The sequence below is a fragment of the Apodemus sylvaticus genome, chromosome 7 (assembly GCF_947179515.1).
Source record: "Apodemus sylvaticus chromosome 7, mApoSyl1.1, whole genome shotgun sequence".
Lineage (NCBI taxonomy): Eukaryota > Metazoa > Chordata > Mammalia > Rodentia > Muridae > Apodemus > Apodemus sylvaticus.
This window is the reverse complement of record NC_067478.1, coordinates 80,919,963-80,931,844: the sequence shown is the minus strand read 5'-3', so window position 1 is coordinate 80,931,844 and position 11,882 is coordinate 80,919,963. Positions and strand designations below refer to the sequence as shown.

Genomic DNA, 11,882 nt, shown 5'->3' with positions numbered 1-11,882 from the left:
ATATTAATGTTAACATTAATATCTAACACAAAGTCTACATGGTTCAATTTTTCCCAGTCATTCTTAAATTTACTTCATACTGTTCCCCTCCCCCTGCCCCACCCCCTCTGCTTATGAGACCAATTAAGAACTGAATACTGAGTTTTGAAGAAAAGCAGGAAGAAAAGGACAGGGAAGAAGAAAGGGAGGAGACAGAGAAAAGAGAGCAATTGATGTTAATTGATTAACTGGGAAGAAGTCGTATCCTCATTCTTTAATAAGCCAGACTTGCAATGTGGAGAAAGAGAATGATCATGTGGAACGTGACTGCTTGCTTCAAGAACATAGATAGACCTTTACCTGAGAGGAATGATAAGCTCTTCAGTAAAGGAGGAAGAGAAAGACAAAGAACAGAACAGAACATCAAAAGAAAATGGCAGTGTTCAGATAACTAGTGGCCCAAAAAAGAGAAATCGGAATTAGAATTTGGCAATGTAAAAATTAATACTAATTAGACTCTCTATACCCTCCCCCAAACATTTAATTAGCATGCATTAAGTAATCAATCATTAAATCTATGTGAAATTAATTTGTTCTGAGATCTTTACACATATATGCTCAATTTGCAAGTGGCATGGTGAACTCCTCCCAATTTTAATTAATTAGAGCTGGCATTGGAGATGGAATATTTATTTATGGACCAGGTGCAATTAAGGAAGAAGGGCTATGCTCACTTAGAGAATGCCAAGAACACCGCGGCATTCGTGCGAGTGCGGCTGACACTTAGAGTCTCGGAGCAGCTGTAAGCCCAAGAGTCTCTTCCTTCAGACTATCACAGGCGATCCAGAATAGCCACAACATTAAGAAGCTGTGTGCTTCTCTCAATATTTTTGAACAGCTAACAGAAACGCTAGATTTTGTCTTGATAAGACTGCACTGTCTAGATAAACTATCAGACTGTGGTTCTGCCTTCGGCTGGGATTATGTTCATTCTTTATGATAATGTTGGTTATCTTCTCCTGACCAGACGCCCCAATTATCAGTCAGCTCTGTCTTTCATGAAAAGCAGGAAATAATTTTATTTTAATCATCGAGTTTATTTGGTCCCAGAGATTTCTCTCGAAACAAAGGGAAAGGGTGGGGCACTGAGGGAATTGATAATGGGAATCCTTAAAGAGAAAAGATAGAAAAGCACTGTTCTTGCCCCAACCCTAACAAGGAGGAGATTGCCCAAGTGATAGCACTAAGTTCACAGCATGACTTATTAAAAGTAATTAACAGTAGTCTTTCTGGTTCATCAAAGGTTACTTGAGGAATAAATTTTGTGAGTTAAAAAAATGGAAGATCCCTGGAGACACTAAGTCTCAGTCAAGAAAGTCGCTCAGAGGCTGATGTGTGCTATCCAGGGAGGGTGATGGTGGGTGGCTAGGGTCTATCCCGGATGGACGCAGAGAGTCATAGGAGGCACACCATCACCAAGCCTCAGCGGTGGAGGGGTACTGGCTCGCTCACCCCTATGGTAGGCAAGGGAAGATCAGAAATGACCTTCAGGGGTTTGAGTGGCAATTGAAAGGTGCTGTTTGCTGAGGGAGAGAGCCAGAGAAGAGAAATAATGCCGACGCAAATATTAGGAAATTGCCTCAGGAGACCTTGGAAGACAGAGATTCGAAGATTTACTTCTGTCCCAAGGGTCTCTGGGATGTTTGTAATGCCAAGGACAGAAAAGGACAAGGGAGTTCTCCTCGCAGCCTGCCGCCGGGTACCAACCAGGCTTTGTGCCTGCGGTGGGAGGACTCTGCTCAAGGCAGACGCCAGGGGTCAGTGCAGGCCCAGCTTCCCCAGCTGGAGCGACGCCGAGGTCTCCCGCCTTCAGAGCGTGTTCATTACGGAAAGAATTTAAGAGAACTCTAAACGGCAGATTCGTTTATGATAGCGGCATTTACAGGCAGTTGTAATTATAGCGTATGGAAAACAATTATTCCCTCCTAAAATTGCTCTTTTAATTTTCTCTTATTTGTCCCACAGTGAATGTTAAATAAGCCTCATTGCTTTGCAGACTGTCTGGGATATGTTCACAGAGAGAAGCTCCGAAGGATCTGCTATGAATCACACACCACGCTAACCTGCCCAGGTGTGCACACACACGCGCACACGCGTCCCTTGTACACATGACAGGCAAGCTCTGAGGAGCACACTGGTCCTGCGGCTTCCCACCATAGCCCCATCCCTTGGGCAGTTCAGGGACGCCACGTGGAAAGCTCCTCCCCACCCATTAGACCAACCACTGGGCGGTCCTCAGGAGCCACCGCTCTCTGGACCATTCCTCTCCCTCCAGCGTCCCTGGACACGCCTGGCAACTCCAAACTGTATTGCACCGTGCTCCTGGGACAGACATTTTTGACCCGCAAACTTTCATCTACTCTGTTGTTTAAGATCCTTAGTTGCAAAGTCCTTTTGTAACTACCAGTCTCCAAAGCTTGGCCAGTGAGAAAGCAATTCCTGGTCCCTCTCTCTAGTTATGGCCCAGGATAGTGCTTTCCCAAGGATAATCGCAAATGGAATACCTTCCCCCCAAAAATGCTAGTTTGCAAAGGGCTGTGTTTCCATATTCCAACCCCTACCAAAGAAAGTGGAAAAATCCGGTCCCAGAGCCAAATGTATCTTTCTGGAGTCTTCTGCTACATTCTAGCAACTTGGCTGAAATGTGTTGCATTTCAAAGTGCCTTTGGACTTTAGTGGGGTTTCAAAGACAAGGGGCTCAATAGAGGTCTTCAACTGTCCTTGATGAGAGAATAAATGTCTCTAGACTCAGACTGTGGGACAGATAGCTGGGGATGGGAAACAGAACACATCTTCACAGTCAAGAACCAATGACCTTTAATAAAAAGATTAGGCGGTGATATTACATAGGTTCTCGGGCCATCTTGGAGTGATTAATGTTGGTGAATGGAGGCCAAGCTCTATTAGGAAGGGCCGTGGAAGGCTGTCACCCTGATTAACGTTTGTGTTAGAGAGGGGACTGTTTGCAGTTTTAGGGAAGTGTTACTTTTAATTGGTTGTCTTGGCCTGGAAATGGTCTTGATTGTTAAATAGCTCTCTCTGTTCACAGGAGGAAGGGATTTCATATGAGGGACAGGAAAAATGAAAATGGAAAGGATGCCGGTGCCAAGTGAGCCTTCTGTTGGTGCTGGATGTTGGCACACTGGACTCTTCTCTATTCGTCCATATTCTCTCTGCCTTGGCTTGAATGCTTACGGGACTTCTGGATCTCTTTCTTTCCTGTTTGTACCACAAATGTATGAAATAGTCTTGAGAATGCCTGCCACTTCTTATCGAAGTAGGTTTTTTTTTTTTTCTTTAACCTGTTAGGGCTGCTATAACAAGGCACCAGAGTCTGGGTAGCTTATACACAATAATAATAAGTTTATTTCTCACAGTTCTGGAGCCTGAGACATCTGAGATCAAGATGCTGCCACATTAATTGTCTAGCTCCTTATAGTCAGAGCTTTCTCTGTGTGTCCTCACAGGACAGGGAGACCAGCAAGCTTCCTGGCAGTCCCAGGCACAACGCCATTCTTTCCTGAGGGCACTAATCCCATTCTCAGGACACAGTCACCTCCAGATACTGTCAAATTGGTCTTCATGTTTCGACACAGGAGTGTGTAGACATGTAGCTGAGGGAAGCAGAATCATCCCCACTATAGTTCCCAGGGCTCTCGAGATTTGTAGAAGAGACAGCGGAGTTTTCCTTCTCCATGTGTCTTAAAAGATCTCCTGAAGAAAACCAATGGTGCTGCTAGAAAGTAGCTATAATGCTCTTAAAGCGTAGATCCCAAGACTTCCAAAAGCAGTGATTCCTAGAAAAAACATGCATGTTCATAAAATCTGAGAATTGAAAAAGAACTAAAATGTATAGAAAAATAGAAAATGTAGTCTAGTATATTCTTAAATCACTTATACACAACTATATAAACGACGCGTGTAAATCACTGTATGCCGTTTACATTTTACTAAATTATTTGATTATTTAGTGATTTGCATTACTTAGTAATTATTTAGGACCCCCTGCCATGACTTTAGAATGAACTATTCAAAGAAAGGCTCCAACCTGAGTTCTCTCTTCTAAATTTTGCTCAGATCCCTTTGGTCTCCTAATCCTATTGTTAAAGGAGAAGCAGAAGGACATCTGGGTGAAATCTGAGGCTGGGGTTCATTCTTCAAGTAGGAAGCTGAGCCAAACAATCCCAGTTTGTTCCGCAGCGTCGCTGCACTCACCTCTTGGTATGGTATGAATGTGGTTCACCCTCTCCAAAGCTCATGGAGAGACTCAGCAGCTGTTCTGGCCATCCCAGAGAGTGGGCCCTTTAATAGCTAAGGTCTATAAAATGGATTCAGGCATTCTCACCAGAGTGAGTTCACTATCACAAGAATAGGTTATCACAGAGCGAGTGTGTTGTGCTAATTTCCTTTTACTGTTGTGAGACAGCATGAAACACTCACGGACAACCAAGTGGATAGAGCAGCCATGCTCTTGTTGGAGTAGGCATGGCTTTGTTGGAGGAGGTGCATCACAGCAGGTGGAGGGTAGTCTTGGAGATCTCAGAAGCTCAAACCACACCTTGTGGCTCACATTTCTTTTCTCACTGCCTGCCAATCAAGATGTAGAACTCTTCTCAGCTCTTTCTCCTCCAGCACCAGGCCTGCCTTCAAACCACTAAGCATCCCACCATGATGACAATGGCCTAAACCTCTGAACCTGTAAGCCAGCCCCAATGGAATATTTTCCTGTTTAAGAGTTGCTGTAGTGTGTCTCATGGTGTCTCTTCACAACAGTACAACCTCACCAAGATACTTCTCTAGAATCTAGAAGGGTTGCCGAAACAGGACTTATTTATCTGACTCATTCAGCTGTAAATTCTGCAAGGGTCAGATTCATTGAGCTAGTTTCTGTCACATACCTAAAATGATTGTGCCTGACCAAGCATGGATCTTGGTAAGTTCAGTACATGCCTTACATGTGATGGCTGGTGGGAGCCCAGAGGCAGAGCCAGGGAGGCTGATTCCACAGAGCTACTCTCCCTAAGGGTAGTGGTAAAGATGCTAGTAAGCATCACAAGTGCTGTCTTACAGGCTTTAACAGTTTTGGATTGCTGAGCTCTTGGCACACACTACCACACTGAATTCCCCCATTACCCTGGAGTAGGTGCTTAGCCACTGTGCTGCTGGGAGACAGTGCTACTCTAGTGAAAGCCAACTAGGAAACAGGAGAAATGATGTAAAATAACTAAGACTGCCTCCAAACAATTCCAGTGACACTCAGAATCTGCTCATGAATAGTGCCATGTTTTCAGAGGTGAAAGGGACTTTCTACTCCAATGGGGAGTTTTTGTTGTTTGAGACCAGGTCTTACCCTAAAGTACAGACTGGGCTCAAAGTTACTTAGCTGAGGCTGACCTTGAACTTGTGATTCTCCTGCCTCAGCCTCCTGGAGGAAAAAACTTTTTAATAAGCAACGTTGTTTACCACTCAGGACAATCAAACAAAACTGCCCTCTGAGAATTTTACCACCATCATTGCTGGTGATTTTTAATCAAGAAAAACATCCTCATATCATTCCCCGAGTGAGTCCTGGCCTCCACCCACCCACATTAATCACTTTAAAACCGCCTGAGAATTCATTTAATGTCACTGCTTAATCACTTTATTAAATGTCACTGCTCCTCCGTGCGAATGTTTGTCTTAGCTCATCTCTGACATTCATTGGTACCCAAGAACTCCAGCCCCCTTTTAAAAGACTGCGAGTTTCCTGCCTTGCCTGCCCCTGGTATCTATTGCTAAGGAAACCAGCCAGCATAGTGTGAGAAGAGAAAGCCACCCTCTCCTACGACTTGAAATCCTCCGAGAGAAAGCCATTGCTGCAGTTCAGGGTAGCCTGCTCCTAGTACACCAGACTATGTTATTCTGTACACTTTCATTTTTAATTATTATTCTCAAGAGAAAGTGGTGTAAACATTTTAGAAACTTCAGGAGTGAGAGGTAATTGAGAGGGGAAGAAAGTTAACAAAGTGGGAAAAACTCTTGTCACCGACAGGAGGATTCCAAAAATGCATTTCGTTCCATTGACTAAAGCCAAGAGTTCAGCTGGGGAGGTTGGCACGTGCCTGCCATTTCAGCACTCCGGAGGGTGAGGCAGGGGAATCACAAGGTCAGGGCAGCCTGGGATAGATGCACAGTAAAATCTATCAAAAAGAAGAAAGTGCGGGAGAGGTAGCAAAAAAAAAAAAAAATAGACCAAGTTATTGTGACACTAATAAGGGGAAGAGCTGTCTTGCTTGTCCTTACCTGGAGAAGGTGTGGTAAGCGAGAACTGCAATGCAGTGATTGACAAGAAGAATCTTCTCTTGAGGGAGACCGTTTGCACATCAGCTGGTAGCATCTAGAACAATAAAAGTAAATCTAAGAGACATGGAGAGTTTCCTGCATGCTGTGAATAAATCCTCTAGGATGGATCTTCTTAATTATTTATTTTTATTATTTTTAATCATGTGTTTGTGTGTGATTCTGTGTATGAGTGTCTCTGCATGTGTGTGTGTCTCTGTGTGTCTGTGTATGTGTGTATGTGTGTCTATGTATGTGTGTGTGTATGAGTGTCTCTGCATGTGTGTCTCTATGTCTGTGTATGTGTGTGTGTATGAGTGTCTCTGCATGTGTGTGTGTCTGTGTCTGTGTATGTGTGTCTGTGTATGTGTGTGTGTATATGAGTGTCTCTGCATGTGTGTGTCTCTGTGTGTCTGTGTATGTGTGTGTGTGTATGTCTGTGTATGTGTGAGTATGTACTCTTGATTGCTGGGCCATCCCTTCAGCCCCAAGAGGAAATGTTCTTACCATAGTGATAAAAAGTAGGTTGTATTCACATGAAATCACAGAAGACCCATCATGGTTAGCCATAGCATGGGCTTAAGAATAATCCTGAGCCTTACCTGGAAGGCAAGCTGTGGGGAATTCAAGAAGTCTATTGTGGACAGAAAATGAGTTAGACATGAATGCTGTGTTAGTCACCATTCACTGCTGTGAAGAGACAGGATGAGCATGACAACTCCTATAAGAGAAAGCATTCAATTGGAAACTCTCTTACGGTTGCAGGCTTTAGTTCATTACCATTATGGCAGGGAGATTGCCACAGGCAAGCAGGCAGGACTAGAGCAATAGCTGAAAGGTATATCCTGCTCCATAGGCAGGTGGGTGGGGCAGGAGGGAGTCACACCTATTCCAACAAGACCACATCCCCTATCTTTCTCAAACAGTTCCACTCCCTGATGACTGAGCATTAAAATATATGAGCCTATAGAAGCCATTCTTATCAAACCACCACAGGTCCCCAACCTACTAACTCTGCACTGGCATCCTGGTTGGTCTACCAAAGGCTGCCACTGAGAACTGGAGAACAGGTCTTGTTTCCACATCATTTAAACCTTCAAAGTTCCTTCCTTGCAATAATTTGGAACTCATGTTATTGGTTGCATATGTTTAAAGGTGATCTTTATGCTCCCTGAACCCAACACTGTGGTTCACAGAGAAGGAAACTAAAAATAACAGGAGTGATTGACTTCTCCTTCATTTAAGGTCTAGAGTTTCAAAGGCACATTTCTGCAAATGGAGTTATAGCACCTCCTGTAGCAGGGCATACATCTGGGAAGGTCACAAGAAAATACAAATTTCAGGTTGTTATGATTTCCTGTGGCATTCATTACACTGTTAAAGATGGCTTTCCATTTGGGAAAAAAAAGTACTGGCTGATACCCCTGCGTATCAGTGTTTAGAAATATGGGGAGGTCACATTTTAGAGAGCCAAAACAATGACGCTTGGAATGAGGCAGAAACCTTTTGTTATGGGATGTCAATAAGACCTTTTAAAGACGAAGAATTTCAGTTTTTCTCTTAATTTGATTCCCCATAGCAACACTAATAAGATATATATGTAGGTTTGTCCCCATTTTAGAGCAATCCTGTCTCACTGAAGTTATCAGTTGTCAGGCCAGGCTCTATATCCAGGTCACCATGACAGAAGCGTGGACTCCTTTCAGAAAAACAGACAGGCTTATAGATAGAGATATAGGTAAACAAACATGGATAGGTAGGTAGGTAGGAAGGTAGGTAGGTAGATATGTTATTTAGGTGATAGATGAACAAATGGAAAATAGATGATAGACATATTGATTACAGATGACAAATTGTTAAATGATAGATGATAGGCAATAGATAAATAGATAATTGATAGATGGAATATTGATAGATGATAGAAAACATGACAGAGAAATGATAGACCAATAGGTAGATAACAAATAATAAATGATGATTGAGATAAATAGACATACAGACAGACAGAGAGATAGCAACAAAAGCATTTGGTTTTCCAGGCCATGGCTTAAGATACTAAAATGTTGGTCTTTTGGCAGAGAAAGGCACAGATATCCAGGATATATAGGCTACATGGTACTTAGTGATTTATCAAACAGAGTTTATACTAAAAATAGAGGAGGAAGAAGAGATATCCAGAAATGAATCAAGACATACCTATAGCAAGAGAAGAAAAATAATATTGTAAGGAATGTCTAGCAGATGACAGAGAGAGCAATGAGAGAAAATCTGGAAATATTGGGTCCTTATAGATCCTCACACAAGGCCGGGCTAAGGTGCAGGGCAGGCTCTCTGTAGGAGCTCTCTCACCTACAGGCGAAGTGCTGTTATCTCTCTTATTAAAAAATCCTCTTGGTCCCTATCTCTGTCCCCATGTTATCTCCCTGTCCTTCTGTTGATTAAAACCATTTGAGAAGCTCACAAGTTCTCCTCGAGGTTGCTCAGGGATCCATTCAGGAGCGCTCGCAGCACCATCGGCTCACCAGGACACCGACAGCCTCCATGCCACAAGGGTCTAAGCGTCAGATCTCAATGTGCTTGAATTTGGTATGGAGCAAGTATCCAGACACAAGCAATGCTACAGCCCCACTGCTTGTTTAAAAATTAAAATGTTTCTAAATGACTACATTTCTGAATCCTCTGAGAGCCCTCTCCCACCGTAGCCATTCCTTGACATCTGTTTCTTACCTCCACAGAATGTATAAATTAGAGGTGACCATGACCACTATAGGGTAGGGGGCAAGCACATTTCCTCTCAGAGGTAGGCCAGTTTTCATTCAGTGAGGTATGTGCCTGCCAATCCCCCATAAAGACACACTGGAATCCAGGCACCGTGTGTAATGATCCTTGGTGTATCTACTCTGGAGGCTCCTCTGGTGTCCTCAATGTTCTCAGAATGTCACCAGACCCTTTGTGGTTCCCTCGAGGCAGTCTTAGATTCTAGTTCTAGTAGACCTGTGTAGCCCATGTCCCTGTAGGTGCTGTTAGTCAAGTGAGCAACTCTCTCAAGTTCATTTGCCCTCCAAAGCTCTAACCTGGTGCTCCTTGGGCTGACCACAATGTCCATTTCAATGACCACTTCAGACTGTAGCTTCCTTGAGCTTCGCCTCTGGGAGGCAGAGAAATTGAATGGGCAACAGAACTCATGATGGGACCTTTAGAGGCAGTTTGAGATCAGAGATCATTTTGAGATCAGAGATTCATAGCATGCTGATGGCTGTCAAATGTCACTTCCATTTAACTGCATAGACTCATTAAAAGCCTCAAATATCCTCTTTTCACAAGAATGAAAGGACTTTTAATAATATGCATTTTGCGCCCTGTTTGATAAACACAGATTCATTCAAATAGTCTCCTCATCCTTACAGATATGACAATGGGGTCACAGTGATGAAAGTTAAGACTTGAGTGTCAGAAATGAGGCTAAAATTCAGCTGGGCTGGCACACAGCGGGTACTCCCGACTACCATGGTACCCCGCCCCTTGCTTGCCCTGAAGGTTTATATCTACCCATTAAACATGACATTCCGAACTGACTTTCCTGATTTAGCTGATAATAAAGATTTTTAATATACAAAATCTCAGTACTATCAGAGCTAAGAGATTGGGAACGATAGAACATTTTTAATGTAATTACTTTTCAAGGGAAGCTGAGAGACTTTGGCACCTTGATAAGTATTACTGATGTCAACTTGACACCCTGAGTCATCAAGCATTGGGAAGTTAGTGGGGAAGTTTGCACATTGGATTCTGCTCTCTTCATCATCATTGCTTAGCTTGGGTAGGGCCATCATTTGCACAAGGGGAAGCCCCTCAGATAAGCAATGTCTAAAGGTTAGCGAGTGATTTGACGATTACTCCAAAGATTTAAGGAATCATATGCACTAAAATGTCATATGACAGATTGATAGTATAGCCCGTTGAGTTTAATTAGAAGTTAAGAAGGAGCTTGGAGTGTAGCTCTGAGGTAGAGCATGTGCTTAGCATGCATGAGGCCCTAGTTTCAATCTTCATGGTGAGAGGGGGGAATCCCCTTATGTTATAGATTTTCCATTAATATTAATTAGCATTAATTAACATTAATATTTTACTATACTGATGGTTAGTATTTTGAATATCTCTTCACCTCTTTTTAAGGATTTATCTATTATTATATGTAAGTACACTGTAGCTGTCTTCAGATACCTCAGATCTCATTACAGATGGTTGTGAGCCACCATGTGGTTGCTGGGATTTGAACTCAGGACCTTCGGAAGAGCAGTCAGTGCTCTTAACCACTGAGCCATCTCACCAGCCCCCATCTCTTCACCTTTTACTAGCATTTGTCTCCACCTTAAAAATCTTTTCAGTTAATGGCAGCGTACCAGTCTCTTGTGCCCTTCCCTCTTCCTAGTTCACCTTCTCTTTTCCTTTGGTAATTATTCATCTTTTCCCTGGTCTCCAAAGCATGATGGGTACTGGGCTAAATGCTGGGACATCTTCTTTCCTTTATCTGATCTCCCTCGATCATCTCACCCAATGCCATGGCTTTACAGAACATGCACACATTGGATACTTGGAAATGTGTGTCTTTGGACTTATTTCTTTCTAGATACCAAACTAGTCTGTGTGAATGGTTCCTAACAGTCTCTATTTACTTACCTCAAACCTAATATTTAAAATTCAACTTTTTAAATTATGTGTGTGCCCAAGTCTATGTGCACCAGGTGAGTGCATGGGGCCTTTGAAGACTAGAAGAGGTGGCAGATGCCCTGGAACTGAAGCTATAGTGGTGGGCTATGGAACACGGGTTCTTGGAACAAGACCTATGTTCTCTGCAGGACCGATATGTTCTTTTAACTACCAAGCCATCTCGCTAGATTCTGGAACTAAATTTTTGCTCTTCTCCAACTCATACTGTCTTTCTCACCTTGGCAAAGGGTGTCCATCCGTCTGGCTACTACAGCTGCAAACCTTTGATCATTCTATATTCCTCTGACACACCGTGTGTACAATCTCTGAATGAATCTCGTGCAGTCTGTTTTCAGAACAGAGCCCAACCCCAGCCGCGTCTCACCATCTCATCACTTGCGGTGTCTGCTTCCTGTTCTGTTCTGCACCACTGGTTCTTAGCAGTAGCCACTTTAGAATATAAAGCACACCAAAATAACCTGCAAGGCTAGACACTGCAACGTCCACCATCAAACTCAGTAAAAGCCATCAGAGCGCCCTCAGGCCCCACACCTCCTGGCTTCGTCGCTCCTAGAAGGCTCTTCCTCCTTCCCTTGGCTTCAGCCATGCTGACAGCCTTTTGTCCCTTGTGTGTGGCAGACACACTGCTGTCTTGGGAGCTTTCATTGTATTTCATCTGACCAAATGATCCTCCTTCAGCTCAAATCTTTTTTTTTTTTAAATCAGATTCTACACTAATTACTGTTTCTGAGTTTGACTCTTGTTATCTAATGCCGCTACACAGGGCTCACCTGAATGACAGCTAATCCCTCCAT

General features: G+C 43.2%; 1 pseudogene; it reads left to right on the top strand.

Moving 5' to 3' along the window:
• Positions 1–659: 659 nt before the first annotated feature.
• LOC127689735 (40S ribosomal protein S17-like) overlaps positions 660–11,882 on the top strand; it is a 44,567-nt pseudogene continuing 33,344 nt past the window's right edge.